This window comes from Lissotriton vulgaris, chromosome 6, assembly GCF_964263255.1.
Source record: "Lissotriton vulgaris chromosome 6, aLisVul1.2, whole genome shotgun sequence".
Lineage (NCBI taxonomy): Eukaryota > Metazoa > Chordata > Amphibia > Caudata > Salamandridae > Lissotriton > Lissotriton vulgaris.
Genome location: NC_141694.1, coordinates 659,598,473 through 659,614,653, shown reverse-complemented (window position 1 = coordinate 659,614,653; position 16,181 = coordinate 659,598,473).

Below are 16,181 nucleotides of genomic sequence, written 5' to 3'. Positions count from 1 at the left end.
TCCTTTGACCTTGACTGCAGTCCTTGTTGTGAGTAGCACCAACTTGGGAGACGTCCTCCTTCTTTCCAGGGGACTGGCACGGTCAAAATTCCTTACGAGGATCCAATCCCCGGGTTGGATGGCATGTTCCTCAGGTGTTGTTTTGTCTGGAAAGGCTGCAGCCACCTGTGAACGACAAGAACGGAGTGCAGACATCAAGTACCAACTTTCCCCTTCTAGAAACCCAATCTCCTGTTCCTCAAATCTGGACAGACGATAACCTGATCCCTTTCTTCATCAGAACCCCGCGCCCTCAGAACTTAACCAAACCCAGTTCACTCTCAGAGAACTACGTCAACTGGAAAAAGGTAGAAGACACTTTCAAACTCAAGCCTATCATTCAGACACAGATCCCTAGTCTAACGGGTGACGTAGAACACGACTCAAAACTCTTCCATAACTGGATGCAGCATGAGATCAAAGTACGCGCCCCACCTAAACGTGCCAGTAAAACAGACAAAAGAGGCAAGATAAATGCCCCCTGGTTCACGCCAGAATTAGCCAAAGCCCATCTACTGTGCAAAAAAGGAGAACGCAACTGGCGTAAAACTTACGACACTGCGGATAGAAACTCTTATATCCAGCTAAGGAAGATTTACCATTCCAGCATAAAAACCGCCAAGAAAGAATTCTACATCAAAGCCATCAAGGAGGCTAAACAAAAACAAAAAACACTATTCTCAATAGTTAAGACTTTCACTCACCCCAAAGCGCTACAGCCCGAAATACCTCCTTCCCAAGAATTCTGCAATCAAATAGCGGACTTCTTTGAAGAGAAAATCAACCTAATTCAGAGAGACTTTCCTCCATACCAAGTCTCTCAGACCTCTACCCTCTCGGAACAAGGAGAAAAAACAATTGGAAATTTAAAAACATTCTCAGAGGTCAGTCTATCCCAAACCCGTGAAGTAATTCTAGCGTGCAAGTCAGGAGCTCCTTCTGACTCATGTCCCCCTAGAATTCTCCACCAGCTAATTGAAGTGGTGAATCCCATTATAAATAAGATTGTAAACGCCTCCCTCAGCACAGGCGTAGTTCCTAGGGACTGGAAACAAGGGATTGTAAAACCCTTAATGAAAAAGTCTAATAAATCCCCCTCAGACCTTACCAATCTACGCCCAATCTCACTCCTCCCAGTACTGGGAAAAATTACGGAGCAGATGGTCTACAGAGAACTAAAAAATCATTTAGAAACATATAACATCCTCCATCCCCAACAATCAGGGTTCCGTCCTCAGCACTGGACATAAACAGCATTGATTGAATTGACTGACTCCATAAAACTACTACAGGACCAAAGAAAGAACGCCGTGCTGATCTTATTGGACCTCACAGCAGCGTTCAACACGATCTCGCACTCCATACTACTGGACAGACTAAAAGATATTGGCATCTCCGACGTGGCCCTGGAGTGGATAACATCCTTCCTAACAGACAGATCACAATCCGTTGCACTGGGACCCTTCAGCTCAGTAGAGAAAAAGATTCGCTCGGGAGTACCACAGGGCTCCATTTTGAGCCCTCTGCTTTTTAACGTTTATCTAATCCCTCTCATCTCCCTGATTGATTCATTCGGCATATCTGTGACATCGTATGCCGATGATACCCAACTCATAGTTCCGTTAGATGAAAACTCAACTAACGCTGAACAAAATCTTAAAAACTGCCTGAAGGACGTTTTCCACTGGATGGAAAAAAACCACCTCAAATGCAACGCCAGCAAGACTGAAATCCTCCCTATGGGGAAAAATGTCAATTTCTGTCCTAGCCTATGGTGGCCAGAGGACTCCACCGCTCCCCCCCAGACCGTAACAACAGCAAGAAACCTCGGAGTCATATTCGACACTGACCTATCTTTTGACCAACACGTCAGGAATGTGGCAGGAAGCTGCTTCGGGATCATAAAATCTCTTAAAAAATTCTTTGATTTCCTACCAACTGACGCAAGAAAGGCAGTAGCAGTTGCGCTCATCCTCGCCCGCCTAGATTATTGTAATGAGCTAATGGCAGGAGTGAAAAAAACCACACTGAAAAAACTGCAGAGTGTCCAACATTCAGCCGCCAGACTGGTACTAAAACTTCCCAGGAGGTCCTCAGCATCAACCGCTTTGAGAACCCTCCATTGGCTGCCTCTGCACAAAAGGATATTTTTTAAGATCCTACTCATCGCATTTCGGGCATTCAACTGCACAGGCCCCAAATATCTAACCAAACGTTACCCCCACTACAACCCCTCGAGGACCCTGCGATCCTCCAACAATAACCTGCTAAAACTAGCCAAAATCAACCTAAAAGCAAAAGGTGGGAAAACCCTGACCTATCTGTCCTTTAGAGCATGGAACTCCATGCCCCAAAACCTCAGGTCCCAGACTAAAGAAATTAATTTCAGGAAGCAACTAAAAACATGGATCTTCAATCTCCCAGACGAATATGTCATGGCCGCCATATAACTCCACCTCTGTAATTGTATGCATACTATCTAACCAGCGCCAGGATGCTCCGTCCGGAGCGATAGTTGCGCTCTATAAATACCCAAATACAAATACAAATACAAGGAAGCTAGGTAATCTGTCAAAACATTTGAATCAATATCAGTTAATTTTTTAGGCGATGGGACGCCTCAGATATTTGGAGGTCTCCCATATGTGACTTCGAAGGGGGACAGACCCGTCCGGGAATGTGCCACCATTCGCATGTAGAAGAGAGCAACCGGAAGAGCTGCAACCCAGTCTATTTATTTGTCAGCGCATATTTTGGCTAATTTGGTCTTTAGAGTCTGATTATGTCGTTGGACAAAGCCTGCTGCTTGGGGGTGTCGAACACAGTGGAATTTCCAGGTATATCCTAACAGTAAGGAAACAGCCTCCATTAGTTTAGAGGAAAATGGTTGTCCGTTGTCAGAGTATATGACTCTTGGCAACCCATATCGGGGGGAAAAATTCCCTAACTAATTGTTTAGCTGTCGTTTGGGCACCGTAGTCTGGGACGGGGTATGCTTCAGTCCATCGGGTCAAGGTACAGACTACTACGAGGACATTCTTATGTCCTCGACATCTCTCCATCTGTATGCAGTCCATTTGGAGGACTTCAAAGGGGTGATTTGGGGGATGGAACCCTCCTTGTTCAACCGAGACACTTTTCCCGGGATTGAACTGACAGCAAATCACACAGTTTCGTACTTTTTGTTTGGCTGCTGAGCGCAGGTGTTTGTTATGCCATACCAAATTTAGGCTGTTCAACATTCCTTTTTCTCCTAGATGTGCAGGACCATGGGCAGTTTCTATGATTACAGGAACCATTATGTCAGGGAGAAACCATTTGGATTTATCTTTTGTTACCCAGCCCACCTCTTCTTCCCATTTTTTCTTTTTGGTCTCTGTGGCTTGTTTTTGGATGTCTACTACATCTTTGGTGGGATCGATAACTGGATAAACAGTCTTAATGGTAGGTTCAGTATTCAGTGTTCCTGTCTGAGCAGCGTGTTTAGTTGTGGCATCCGCCAGAGCATTGTCTCGGGTGATGGAGTCCATGACTTTTGTGTGGGCCTTGCATTTCAGTATAGCTATTTCTGTGGGGCTGTGTATTGATTCTAGCAGCTGAATAATAAGATCCCCATGTTGTATTTTAGTTCCATGACAGGTCAGAAAACCTCTCTCTTCCCAGAGGATTCCGAAATTGTGGACAACCCCGAACGCATATTGCGAATCGGTGTAGATGTTAACCCGTTTCCCTTTGGACCATTCACATGCTTGTTATTGTTATTGTTATTGTTATTGTTATTGTTAGTGAGGTTTTATATCGCGCCTAATTTATTTATTTTATTTAATTACGTAATTTTTATAGCACAACAAATACCCTGGGGTGTCTCGGCGCTGTAGAACTACTAGAGTCAGCCATCCTCTTACTGGTTAAACAACCATGTTTTTAAGAGCCTGCGGAAGCTCATCAGGTTCGGGGCAATTTTGATGGCCAGTGGCAGAAGATTCCAAAGTTTTGGAGTGGCCACAAGGAAGCGCCTGTCTCCCCAGGTGGCCGTTCTTGTGCGTGGCACAGGGAGGAGACTGGTGTTGGCCGATCTTAATTGCCTTCTGGGAGTATACAGCTGAAAAGCTTCGGTCAGGAACCTGGGTCCTATGCCATGTACTGCCTTATATGCAATGCAGAGGGCCTTAAATTTAATGCGGCTCTCAACTCTCAGCCAGTGGAGCTGACGAATGCCAAGAGTGGTGGATTTGCGGCGAGGAATATTTAGAAGGATCCTGGCAGCCGCATTCTGGATGGATTGCAGCTTAGTTATGACACGCTTCTGGGTATGAAGAAAGAGAGCGTTCCCATAATCTATTTTAGAGAAGACTAAGGTGGAGACCAGAGTCTTCCCAGCTGAGGCAGGGAGATAAGGTAGTAGTTTCTTAATTTTTTTCAAAATAAAGAATGCTGACGAGACAACCTTGTTAGTGTGGAGGTCAAAATCACCTGCAGGTCTCTAAGCGCCTGGAAAGATGGTAACAGACAATAACTTAGCAAGATGGAAACTGAGGTCATAGCTAGATTATACTGTGCTTATGCTTTTGCTGAACAGTAATGTTTTTAGGCTCTTCCTGAATCGTAATAATTTCCCTTCCCGGCGCAGCACCTCCGGCAGCCTGTTCCATAGCTGAGGAACTAGCACTGAAAAGGCTCTCCCTCCCTTAGTCACTAACCTGTAGCAAGGACAGACCAGTAGTTGGGAGTCTGAAGATCGAGTGTTCTCATAGGGCAATAAAGCTGCAGACGATCTTTGATGTAGGCTGGGGCCTTGCCATAGATTGCCCTATGGGCCGTGCATAAGTTCTTAAATTCCACTCTTTCTTTAATGGGGAGCCAATGCAAACTTTGTAGTAGGGGAGTGGCTTTAGATCTCCTCGGTAGCCTGAAGATCAACCGGGCAGCGTCATTCATTATGACCTGAAGTCTACTGGTCAGAGTTTTAGGTAAGCCAAGGTAAAGGGCATTACCATAATCAATTCTGGAGATGATGGTGGCCGCTACTATTGATCGCATCATGGATTGTGAGAGGACAGGAATTAACTTCCGCAGTTGCCGAATGATGTTTGTGCAACTTCCCACAACCGCAGAGATCTGAGGGGCCATTGACAGATCATCATCCAGCTTGATCCCCAAGCTCTTTACAAACGGGCTTGGTTTTGGAGCAGGGCCTAACTCTGTGGGCCAATAAAGATCACACCAAGGTGAGGTAGTGGATGGGATCACTAGTACCTAAGTCTTGTCAGGGTTACTTTTTAGCAGGTTATCCGTCATCCATTGCACTGTGAACCGCAAGATGTTCTGAGCTTGGAGTTGTGCGGCCATGGTGTCGTCGACACTTAACAGCAATTGCGTGTCGTCCTCGTAGTTAAAGACTTTACAGCCCATGGTGGCCAGAGAAGCAATTAATGGTTGCAGGTAGAGATTAAATAGAAGCGGGGACAGGGCGGACCCCTGTGGCACCCCGCACTCTAAAATCCCTATCTCAGATGTTTCATCCCCAGTTGTATCTTTTGGGTCCTTCCTGTAAGGAATGATTGCAACCATTGAAAGGCCAGGCCCTTAATCCCAAACTTGCTCCCAGCGCATTCAGCTGCCGCGCTTTTACTCTGCTGTATTTTTAAAGTGTTATTCTGTGTTTTAGATCGCGCGGCGCTCTGACATTGCGCTCACCTTGTCAGCGCTCACCCTCTTGGCCAGAATCTCCCTTTACCACTCTTGTCGGCGTCCGCAGGCCGGGGAAACTTGTGAGGCATACCGGCACCATAATTGCTCACTTCCTCGCACTCAGCGGGGATTAGATAGATTTAGTCGGGTCCGACATCTTGGGTTGGGTAGTGAGGCGAGGCACTCCGCGGCCATCTTGCGTAAGGCAAGAGGCTAGTAGGCGGTCCTCTGCACTCTGGGGTGCTACTAAAGGAACTTTGAGGCAAGGTTAGTCAGAACTTGCTCCCAGCGCATTCAGCTGCCGCGCTTTTACTCTGCTGTATTTTTAAAGTGTTATTCTGTGTTTTAGATCCCGCGGCGCTCTGACATTGCGCTCACCTTGTCAGCGCTCACCCTCTTGGCCAGAATCTCCCTTTACCACTCTTGTCGGCGTCCGCAGGCCGGGGAAACTTGTGAGGCATACCGGCACCATAATTGCTCACTTCCTCGCACTCGGCGGGGATTAGATAGATTTAGTCGGGTCCGACATCTTGGGTTGGGTAGTGAGGCGAGGCACTCCGCGGCCATCTTGCGTAAGGCAAGAGGCTAGTAGGCGGTCCTCCGCTCAGCGTAATAGTATTTAGGATGGACAGACAGACGCGCAGCGCTCGCGTGCAGCGGGTGCGTCGTAGGCGCGCCGGAGGTGCGCCAGAGGAAAGCCCGTTTGTGCCCGTTCGCGCAACGGACGCGCTTAGGGCCGCTACCTCTGGCCCCTCTGGCCCACTTCGTATAGCCTACTCTCGGGCTGAGCTACTTAGACTCAGACCCTGTCAGAACCCGGTAAGGCAATCAGCCAATGCCTATGCTTCAACTATTAGGCAAATTTCCTGTGGGTTGCTTAACGTTAGATCCCTCTGCAAGCACTACACGGAAATTGCCTTCCTCATTGAATCTGAAAAACTCGATGTCCTTTTCCTCACAGAAACTTGGACTCGGGAAGACTGTGAGGTGGAGCTGGGCCTAGCCTGCCCCTCAGGCTATAAAATCAGTCAATCGAGTAGGGGGAATCGGGTTCATCCATAAAGACTCGCTGACCCTTTCCCAGCTGAAGATTCGAGAGGTGCCGGGATTCGAACTGATGGGTTTCTCGGTCAAAAAGCAGGAGCTGAAATTCTGCTCGGGCGTCCCGTGCTATCGTCCCCCAGGACCGGCACCTTCAATATCGCTCCTTATTGACCTGATCTATGAGCTCTCCAGCTCCCACTCCAAGCTACTGATTCTTGGAGATTTTAACCTGTGGGCAGGCGGCTCACTGGACAATGCATTCTCTTCCCTTAGTCAAGCCTGCATGGACATCAATCTGGAACAGCTGGTGAATGCCACCACGCATCGGAAGGGTCATATCCAGGACTTAATATTTGCGGATCCACAATGGGTATAAATAGATGATATTAAGTGCCAGTTCTGGACAGACCACTTCCTGATTACGTTCTCTCTTTGCTCAGAGGATTACACCTCGTGGGAGGCTTGACTACCCCAAGCCAAGTTAGAGAGACCTTGGTCCCGAATACTCAAAACCTCTCCACTACCGAATATCTTAGGAAAGGACTTTAAACTTGGCAATACAGCTGAAGAGAGCTACACTCTCTTCAGCCAGTCCATCTCGAGCTCGCTGGATAAGTTGGCACCCCTCCGGAAGTCACGAGGGAGGGTGAATCGAGCTAGCCCTTGGTATACGAGCGAATTACGCCAGCTTAAACTTGACTGTAAACGCGCAGAAAGAGCGTGGAGGAAACAGTACTTAGACTCGGAGAAAACTGTGTTCCGGACCGCTTTACAAAAATACAAGGCACAGATCAAGATGGCTAAAGCGACCTATCTTGAATCCACCTTGAATCAGGCCCCAAACAAGGCACAGGCCCTCTTTAAGATCGTCAAGGACCTTGCCCACCCTACGTGTGTGGCCAATACCGTCCCCACATCGCAAGCTCTTTGTGATTCACTTGCTGATGCCTTCGAGGAGAAAATCTGCAAAATCCTGGAGGGTTTGCAGGATCCAGTCAATTCCACCACTGGTTTGGGAGCTCCGGAGGCGATGGCCAGTCGATCCCTGCAGAGGGTTTCTCACCTCTGTTTGGAAGCTCCGGCCATGCCTTCCAGTCGACCCCGACCAGAGGACCATGCCCTCAGCCTGGGAGCTCCGGCGATAGAGTCCAGTCGACCCCAGCTGAGTAGTTTTCCCCTCCCCTCCTTGGAGGAGTTTGGCAGCCTGGCTCTTATGATCTCATCTGGCTCGCCTCTTGATCCTCTCCCTCCAAAACTTTGGAGGGTGTTTCAGGAGGAACTCTTCCAGCCTTTGCACTCCATCTGCTGCCAGTCGTTTGAAACAGGGACTGTACCGGACTGCTGGAAGAAGGCAGTGGTATCTCCGCTCTTAAAAAAATCTACGCTTGACCCCGCTTGCCTCTCCTACTACCGGCCAATTTCCCTGCTTCCTTTTCCAGTCAAAATCATAGAAAAATTGGTCACCCGCACTCTGTCTGGCTTCTTAGAAGGGAACACCTGGTTGGATGAGACGCAATTCGGTTTTCGCCCAGCTCATGGGACGGAATCCGCGTTAGTGACCGTGTTAGACAATCTGCAGGCGCGAGTCGACAGTGGTCGGGCAGCCTTCCTGGTGCTGCTCGACATGTCGGCCGCGTTTGACACGGTCAGCCATCCTACCTTGATCATGAGGCTGGAAGAGTGCGGGGTCAAAGATAAGGCCAGGGACTGGCTGATTTCTTATCTGGACAACCGTCAGCAACGGGTATCGCTCCCTCCGTTCAGCTCAGAGGAGCAGAGAGTAGGACAAGGAGTACCCCAGGGCTCATCCATCAGCCCTATACTCTTTAATATTTACCTCCGCCCTCTGGTCCAGCTTATTAAATCATTTGGGATCTCCGCATTTAATTATGCGGACGATACCCAGCTGGTCTTTTCACTGGAGGGACAGGATGCAGTCCCATTGGAAACCTTCCACCGGTGCATGCAGGCTACAGCGGAATGGCTCCGATTGAACTCATTGCAGTTTAATGGAACTAAGACAGAGGTCCTGTATTGTTCCAACGACCGAGTTCCCCGAGATCTCCCAGACAACTTCTGGCCCTCGTCATTCTCAGAGACGGTGTCAGCTGCACAATCAGCGCGCAATTTGGGTGTCATTTTTGGGCCCAACTTACAGCTAGATCTGCACGTAAATAAGACCACCTCAACGTGCATGATGCTGATTCGCATGCTGCGCAAAGTTTTGCCCCTCCTCCCTGAGCAAGCCAGACCCGAAGTAGTGCGGAGCACCATCCTAAGTCGACTCGACTATTGTAACGCACTACTTCTGGAGGCCCCGGTAACACTACTGGGCAAGCTCCAAAGAGTGCAAAACATGGCTGCCAAACTCGCCCTCTCCCGCCCCTACCACAGCTCATCTACGGCAGCGCTACAGGAACTCCATTGGCTGCCGGTCCATCTACGCGTTTGCTACAAAGCAGCGTGCATTGTGTTCAGGGCTATCCATGGCCTGGGTCCGGTCCCCTTGCGGAAAATGTTCCCCCGGTACCTTCCACCCCGAGCTTTACGCTCCTCTTCATCCAGGCTACTTGTAGTACCGCGTTTCCAGAGAGTGAGGATGGGTGGCCGATCTTTCAGATTAGCGGCGGCCAAACTCTGGAACTCCCTGCCGATATCCCTAAGGAGTCTCGAGGATCTCTTAGCCTTCAGAAAGGCGTTAAAAACCTACCTTTTCCCCAGGACAGGTTAAGTCGCTGAATTTGCTGGTTCATCGTTCAAAGCTCTAGGATGCCCTTGGTGGTGACAGGTTTGCGCTATACAAATATATACCACAATACAAAGTCCTTCAGTCTTTCCAAAAGCAAGGCATGGCTGACAGTATCGAACGCCGCTGATAAGTCCAGCAAAATCAGGGCACTCGGTTTCTTGCAGTCAGCCATGCCTCTTAGTTCATCCAACACCGAGAGCATCACCAACTCGGTGCTGTGATGAGCTCGAAAACCTGCCTGTCGCTCATGGAGTAGATGATGAGTTTCTAGATAGAGGGACAGGGACTTTAAGACGTGCTGCTCAAGAACTTTTGAGAGAAAAGGCAGCTGGGAAATAGGTCTGTAATTCTTTAGCACCGCAGGATCCAATCAAGACTTTTTAAGTAGAGGTCTTACCCGCGCCTCCTTAAGCTCAACCGGTAGGTACCCCGTATCTAATGATCTATTGAGGAGGGAGATGATACATTCCTCCAATAAGGGGCGCACAACACGGAAGATCTCAGGTGGGCATGGATCAGCTGGGGAGCCAGATTTAATTTTACTCATCAGCTGTTCCAGGATCAATGCATCCATCTCTGGAAACATTTCAAGGGAGCAGTCGGTCACGATCTCAGGTGCTGATGTTATAGCAGTCCCCACTACCACCCCGTTCTTTATCTCCTGGATGATGATCTTCACCTTCTCTAAAAAGTAAGCCTGAAAGGTGTTACAATCAATAGGGGCCTTGGAGTTATCTGTTTTTTTACTCAACTCTGCCAGTATTTTAAAGGTCTCTTTCTGAATATTCGCTGCCTTACTTAGGCGGGACTCAAAGTGGTCCGCTTTAGCTTGGGTCATAAGGTTTTTATATTGATGAAGGGAGGCTTTATAGAGTTTCCTGTCAGTATCCTGCTTGGTTTTCCTCCACACTCTTTCCAGCGCTCTAAGCTTTCTTTTTGTTTCCCTTAAGGCTGGCATAAACCAGGGAGCCCCTTTACTGGATCGCTTTATTCGCTGTGTTCTCACCGGCGCTATTTGGTCAATGGCCCGGGTCATGCTCTTAGTTAAATCAGAGTATTCACAGTCCAGGCTACGTCCCAGATCTACGACCTGGGATGTTACCGGGAGCACCTTAGTCAGGAATGCTAGATCAACCTCGGCCCATTTCCGGGTTTTCCTGATACCAGGCGGACAGCTGGTAATACAGCCTTTAATGCGGGCCTCACAGGATACCAAGTGGTGATCAGACCAAATGCAAGGGGCTACGTCTTTAAGGGTTAGACTAGCATCTGTGGTCCACACAAGGTCAAGAGTGTGGCCATTTTCGTGTGTGGGGACATCCACAATTTGTTTAAAACCCACCGCAGACATTAAGGTGTCCAGCTGGCGCGTGGGCAGGTCCCAGTTGGGTTTATCCCAATGTAAATTAAAATCTCCAGTTACCAGAATTTTCATATATCTGTGACATAAGTCAGATATAATAGGGCAGAATAAATCATGGAAGAGTGGAGTTGAATTGGGTGGGCGATAGACTGACACAATCACCCAGCACACATTGTGCACAGTGACCATTACCCCAAGCAAATCAGTCAGGTCAATTGTCTCTGATAGCAGCTTCTCAACTAACAGGGTCTTCCTATAGAAGATAGCTACCCCTCCTCCCCGTGAGCCCCCTGGGCGGTTGTGCCACATTACATCATATCCGCTTGGGAGAGCGGCGATGATATCCGGCATCGAATTCTCACCCGTCCAGGTCTCCGAAAGAGTCAGGACATCGATGTCATTGTCCTGAAGCATGCTGTAAACCTCCAAATGATGGCGATGGAGCGAACGAGTGTAAGAGCTATGAGTTCTGCTGCTTGGGCTGAATGTACGGGTATTCTGGCTGCAAGGAGGACTGTATTCTCTGTAGTGACAGCATAAGCTGCTGAAAGCTCGCCTGTTTGGAGGCGCATGCAGGAACCATCTACGAACAGTGTGTGTTCGGGTGTACTTAGAGGTACGTCTACAAGATCAGACCGGGGTTTTGTGACTAGTTCGACTATCTCTAAGCAGTCGTGAGTTTGATTGTCTTCTGGAACAGTGGGTAGCAGTGTAGCTGGGTTGAGGATATTGCATCGTTTGATGATAATGTGGGGTTGGAATAATGTGACTTCATAACCTGTGAGACGAGCTATGGTTAAGTGTTGTGTCTGTGTCCTATTCAAAAGTAATTCTACCGCATGGGGGACTTGTACCTCAAGAGGATGTCCTAGCACTATGGAATCACTTTGTCGAATTGCCAGAGATGTAGCTGCAACTGATTTTAAACAGGCAGGCAGACCTTGTGCAACAGGATCAAGAGTACTGGAAAAATAAGCACAGGGACGATGTTTATTGGCCTGCGTTTGTGTGAGTACTGACAAGGCTGTACCTTGCCGTTCCGTAACGAAAAGGACAAAAGGTTTGGCATAATCAGGTGTAGCTAGGACAGGTGCAGAGCATAATGCTTGTTTGAGAGTCTCAAAAGCAAAAGTATGATCAGGTGTCCATGGTAATGGAGAAGAGGTGGCAAAATTGGAGGTCGTTAATTGTATCAGAGGTTTGGCTAAATAGGCGAACTGGGGAATCCACTGCCTACAATAGGAAGTGATTCAGAAAAGGGGGTGGTGATGAACAGAGTGTCTGAATTAAGCAGACCACTCTTACCCAGTCCAAAGATCAGGGCTTGATCCATCACCGTTATTTATCTCACTGCACCATCCCAGCTCAGAACCTGGCTATATGCAAATCAGTCTGTCCCTGGCCCAGTGCATCATGGGAACAGGGCAGACTAAACTACCAAGCCAATTCTTCACCAGAAAGGAGACAAGCTACCGGGGACCGGTTTCTGGCATTTCAGCCGTCTTCGGCCCGGCTTGCTTGAATCCTGATGGTGCAGTGAGAAAGGGACTCATGTCTGAGTATACCCTGCCACACCTATAGTGGCCAAAAACGATTCAGAAAAGGGGGTGGTGATGAACAGAGTGTCTGAATTAAGCAGACCACTCTTACCCAGTCCAAAGATCAGGGCTTGATCCATCACCGTTATTTATCTCACTGCACCATCCCAGCTCAGAACCTGGCTATATGCAAATCAGTCTGTCCCTGGCCCAGTGCATCATGGGAACAGGGCAGACTAAACTACCAAGCCAATTCTTCACCAGAAAGGAGACAAGCTACCGGGGACCGGTTTCTGGCATTTCAGCCGTCTTCGGCCCGGCTTGCTTGAATCCTGATGGTGCAGTGAGAAAGGGACTCATGTCTGAGTATACCCTGCCACACCTATAGTGGCCAAAAACGATTCAGAAAAGGGGGTGGTGATGAACAGAGTGTCTGAATTAGGCAGACCACTCTTACCCAGTCCAAAGATCAGGGCTTGATCCATCACCGTTATTTATCTCACTGCACCATCCCAGCTCAGAACCTGGCTATATGCAAATCAGTCTGTCCCTGGCCCAGTGCATCATGGGAACAGGGCAGACTAAACTACCAAGCCAATTCTTCACCAGAAAGGAGACAAGCTACCGGGGACCGGTTTCTGGCATTTCAGCCGTCTTCGGCCCGGCTTGCTTGAATCCTGATGGTGCAGTGAGAAAGGGACTCATGTCTGAGTATACCCTGCCACACCTATAGTGGCCAAAAACGATTCAGAAAAGGGGGTGGTGATGAACAGAGTGTCTGAATTAAGCAGACCACTCTTACCCAGTCCAAAGATCAGGGCTTGATCCATCACCGTTATTTATCACACTGCACCATCCCAGCTCAGAACCTGGCTATATGCAAATCAGTCTGTCCCTGGCCCAGTGCATCATGGGAACAGGGCAGACTAAACTACCAAGCCAATTCTTCACCAGAAAGGAGACAAGCTACCGGGGACCGGTTTCTGGCATTTCAGCCGTCTTCGGCCCGGCTTGCTTGAATCCTGATGGTGCAGTGAGAAAGGGACTCATGTCTGAGTATACCCTGCCACACCTATAGTGGCCAAAAACGATTCAGAAAAGGGGGTGGTGATGAACAGAGTGTCTGAATTAAGCAGACCACTCTTACCCAGTCCAAAGATCAGGGCTTGATCCATCACCGTTATTTATCTCACTGCACCATCCCAGCTCAGAACTTGGCTATATGCAAATCAGTCTGTCCCTGGCCCAGTGCATCATGGGAACAGGGCAGACTAAACTACCAAGCCAATTCTTCACCAGAAAGGAGACAAGCTACCGGGGACCGGTTTCTGGCATTTCAGCCGTCTTCGGCCCGGCTTGCTTGAATCCTGATGGTGCAGTGAGAAAGGGACTCATGTCTGAGTATACCCTGCCACACCTATAGTGGCCAAAAACGATTCAGAAAAGGGGGTGGTGATGAACAGAGTGTCTGAATTAAGCAGACCACTCTTACCCAGTCCAAAGATCAGGGCTTGATCCATCACCGTTATTTATCTCACTGCACCATCCCAGCTCAGAACCTGGCTATATGCAAATCAGTCTGTCCCTGGCCCAGTGCATCATGGGAACAGGGCAGACTAAACTACCAAGCCAATTCTTCACCAGAAAGGAGACAAGCTACCGGGGACCGGTTTCTGGCATTTCAGCCGTCTTCGGCCCGGCTTGCTTGAATCCTGATGGTGCAGTGAGAAAGGGACTCATGTCTGAGTATACCCTGCCACACCTATAGTGGCCAAAAACGATTCAGAAAAGGGGGTGGTGATGAACAGAGTGTCTGAATTAAGCAGACCACTCTTACCCAGTCCAAAGATCAGGGCTTGATCCATCACCGTTATTTATCTCACTGCACCATCCCAGCTCAGAACCTGGCTATATGCAAATCAGTCTGTCCCTGGCCCAGAGCATCATGGGAACAGGGCAGACTAAACTACCAAGCCAATTCTTCACCAGAAAGGAGACAAGCTACCGGGGACCGGTTTCTGGCATTTCAGCCGTCTTCGGCCCGGCTTGCTTGAATCCTGATGGTGCAGTGAGAAAGGGACTCATGTCTGAGTATACCCTGCCACACCTATAGTGGCCAAAAACGATTCAGAAAAGGGGGTGGTGATGAACAGAGTGTCTGAATTAAGCAGACCACTCTTACCCAGTCCAAAGATCAGGGCTTGATCCATCACCGTTATTTATCTCACTGCACCATCCCAGCTCAGAACCTGGCTATATGCAAATCAGTCTGTCCCTGGCCCAGTGCATCATGGGAACAGGGCAGACTAAACTACCAAGCCAATTCTTCACCAGAAAGGAGACAAGCTACCGGGGACCGGTTTCTGGCATTTCAGCCGTCTTCGGCCCGGCTTGCTTGAATCCTGATGGTGCAGTGAGAAAGGGACTCATGTCTGAGTATACCCTGCCACACCCATAGTGGCCAAAAACGATTCAGAAAAGGGGGTGGTGATGAACAGAGTGTCTGAATTAAGCAGACCACTCTTACCCAGTCCAAAGATCAGGGCTTGATCCATCACCGTTATTTATCTCACTGCACCATCCCAGCTCAGAACCTGGCTATATGCAAATCAGTCTGTCCCTGGCCCAGTGCATCATGGGAACAGGGCAGACTAAACTACCAAGCCAATTCTTCACCAGAAAGGAGACAAGCTACCGGGGACCGGTTTCTGGCATTTCAGCCGTCTTCGGCCCGGCTTGCTTGAATCCTGATGGTGCAGTGAGAAAGGGACTCATGTCTGAGTATACCCTGCCACACCTATAGTGGCCAAAAACGATTCAGAAACGGGGGTGGTGATGAACAGAGTGTCTGAATTAAGCAGACCACTCTTACCCAGTCCAAAGATCAGGGCTTGATCCATCACCGTTATTTATCTCACTGCACCATCCCAGCTCAGAACCTGGCTATATGCAAATCAGTCTGTCCCTGGCCCAGTGCATCATGGGAACAGGGCAGACTAAACTACCAAGCCAATTCTTCACCAGAAAGGAGACAAGCTACCGGGGACCGGTTTCTGGCATTTCAGCCGTCTTCGGCCCGGCTTGCTTGAATCCTGATGGTGCAGTGAGAAAGGGACTCATGTCTGAGTATACCCTGCCACACCTATAGTGGCCAAAAACGATTCAGAAAAGGGGGTGGTGATGAACAGAGTGTCTGAATTAAGCAGACCACTCTTACCCAGTCCAAAGATCAGGGCTTGATCCATCACCGTTATTTATCTCACTGCACAATACCAGCTCAGAACCTGGCTATATGCAAATCAGTCTGTCCCTGGCCCAGTGCATCATGGGAACAGGGCAGACTAAACTACCAAGCCAATTCTTCACCAGAAAGGAGACAAGCTACCGGGGACCGGTTTCTGGCATTTCAGCCGTCTTCGGCCCGGCTTGCTTGAATCCTGATGGTGCAGTGAGAAAGGGACTCATGTCTGAGTATACCCTGCCACACCTATAGTGGCCAAAAACGATTCAGAAAAGGGGGTGGTGATGAACAGAGTGTCTGAATTAAGCAGACCACTCTTACCCAGTCCAAAGATCAGGGCTTGATCCATCACCGTTATTTATCTCACTGCACCATCCCAGCTCAGAACCTGGCTATATGCAAATCAGTCTGTCCCTGGCCCAGTGCATCATGGGAACAGGGCAGACTAAACTACCAAGCCAATTCTTCACCAGAAAGGAGACAAGCTACCGGGGACCGGTTTCTGGCATTTCAGCC